The 2,500-nt window shown below is 57.6% G+C and overlaps 1 non-coding gene across 1 annotated transcript in view; it reads right to left on the bottom strand.

Annotated features, from left to right (window-relative positions):
- LOC124749214 overlaps positions 1-560 on the bottom strand; it is a 1,909-nt gene extending 1,349 nt beyond the window's left edge. The window contains exon 1 of the ribosomal RNA XR_007011798.1: positions 1-560. This exon is cut by the window's left edge and continues 1,349 nt beyond it. This is a non-coding gene — a ribosomal RNA (small subunit ribosomal RNA).
- Between the last annotated feature and the right edge of the window lie 1,940 nt (positions 561-2,500).

The following is a 2,500-nucleotide window of genomic DNA, read 5'->3' as shown; positions in this document are numbered from 1 at the left end:
ATACTCGTTAAAGGATTTAAAGTGTACTCATTCCGATTACGGGGCCTCGGATGAGTCCCGTATCGTTATTTTTCGTCACTACCTCCCCGTGCCGGGAGTGGGTAATTTGCGCGCCTGCTGCCTTCCTTGGATGTGGTAGCCGTTTCTCAGGCTCCCTCTCCGGAATCGAACCCTGATTCCCCGTTACCCGTTACAACCATGGTAGGCGCAGAACCTACCATCGACAGTTGATAAGGCAGACATTTGAAAGATGCGTCGCCGGTACGAGGACCGTGCGATCAGCCCAAAGTTATTCAGAGTCACCAAGGCAAACGGACCGGACGAGCCGACCGATTGGTTTTGATCTAATAAAAGCGTCCCTTCCATCTCTGGTCGGGACTCTGTTTGCATGTATTAGCTCTAGAATTACCACAGTTATCCAAGTAACGTGGGTACGATCTAAGGAACCATAACTGATTTAATGAGCCATTCGCGGTTTCACCTTAATGCGGCTTGTACTGAGACATGCATGGCTTAATCTTTGAGACAAGCATATGACTACTGGCAGGATCAACCAGGGAGCTGCGTCAACTAGAGCTGAGCAGCCGGCCGCCCGGGAGTGTGTCCCGGGGGCCCGCGCGAACACGCAAGCGTCCGCTCAATCATTCTGCAAACAGGAGGAGGCTGAGCTCCCCTGCACAATACACCTCGAAACCCTCTCAGGTCCCGGCGGCGCGCAGCGCCGTCCCAAGTACTTGGTCGGGTTCGAGAGAGGCGCAATCGCCCGGAGTTAGGCGAGTAGACGCTTTCGGTGCGACCACCCGTGCTCCCAACTGAGCTTGCCGCTGCCGACAGAGGCCCGGGAGCGTGCTGTCGTGGCATTGCCGGCGGGAGACAACACGCGCCACCTACGGTGACCGGCAGCTCCAACGCCAGCGCCACAGAAGGACAAAAGCCCCACTTGGGTGCCGAAGCGAACTCTCCCAGCACAGCGCACGCGCCAACACATCCGCACAGCTGCGATACAAACCACCAGCGAGAACCGCTGGGGCGACCGAGCAGCAGACGGCGTCGCGGCGCCGAGCGCCGGGCGGCGGCGCATCCTCAACGCACACAGTCCTCAATCGGACCAGCACACTGAAGATGTCCACCGCGCTTCGCACCGGGCCCGCGAGGACCTACTTTGGCCGCACGGCGCCGCGCGCAGGGTGCGCCGGCGCGCAGCTGCGACGCCTGCCGCGTCCGTCGGCCGGCGCGCCTGCCACTGGCCGCCCCCACCAGCCGGCTGTAGCGCGTGCGCCCACGCACCGCGCGGCCAGCACGCCGGGAGGCGCCCCCTCACCGGCCGGGGACGGTCCCACCCAGCCACCGCCGCGTATCGCTTCACACCCAGATGCCGTTCAGTTTCGTCGGCATGGTGGGTATCGCTGGAACAACCGGTTAGTACCTCAACCTATCGTCGCCATCACCGATTCACCCCTAGCGAGAACAACCGCACCACAACAGGTTACCATTTGTTCATTTGCGTAACTTCACCAGAAAACGCAGGCGTCCATCGCCATTTGCAACTTCAACGATTATTGCTGCCTGTGTCAGGTGTCACGCCACACTACGTCTGCCCACATACACGCAACAAAATGTGCACGCCTAGACAATACGTGGAAGGTGGCCCCCGTACGTATGCGATGTCCATTGCTCGAACGACTGTCAACCGGCCTCTGTAGCATGTCGCAGATATGGAACGCGGTGCACCATGCCATCACGGTGTGTGAGGAGAGACGACTAGGTCCGAATACATCAACAGACAGCTCATGCTGATCGCCATCCACGGCGTCCGTTCCTCCCACACGTCTCTATGGCGTACCACACTGCAATCCAGCTCTCATAGGGAGACGACACGTAGCTGCGTGCACAATATTTGCACTGTATGGTCCGCCGTTTTTGGGCGCAGTCGTTGTGCGGTCACACATGTGCCACGATGTATCATTCAGTACATAAGGACGAATGTGCAGTACAGATTGTGGTTCACGCGTACGACATCAGCGGACAGTTGACACAGGCCGCACCACAACGTAGCCTGAGTACGTCGCATGCGAAGGGCATTGAACATGCAAACTTCTCACCAACCAGCTTGCGAAGGCAGGGGGGCAAGGTGGGGACGTGGGGAGGGGCGGCATGTACGTCCTGCTGCCATCCACATTACAGTGTACAGCAGGAGCATGTGGAAAGTGAGCAAGACTTGCAAGGTGTTTAACATGAAGCGATACACAGGGGTGCGGGCAGTGCGAGTAGCGAACTATATTGCGAGGGTTGCGGGTGGGCAACACTACAGTAATTGAACGAGTCGTATAACAATTACAGAGCAGGTTTAGGCGACAACGTGGGTTACGTTAAGGCGACAACATGGGTTAGGTTAAGGCACAACATGGGTTAGGTTAAGGCACAACATGGGTTAGGTTAAGGCACAACATGGGTTAGGTTAAGGCACAACATGGGTTAGGTTAAGGCACAACATGGGTTA

Source organism: Schistocerca piceifrons, unplaced genomic scaffold, assembly GCF_021461385.2.
Source record: "Schistocerca piceifrons isolate TAMUIC-IGC-003096 unplaced genomic scaffold, iqSchPice1.1 HiC_scaffold_431, whole genome shotgun sequence".
Taxonomy (NCBI): domain Eukaryota; kingdom Metazoa; phylum Arthropoda; class Insecta; order Orthoptera; family Acrididae; genus Schistocerca; species Schistocerca piceifrons.
This window is presented reverse-complemented; position numbering and strand designations above follow the sequence as displayed.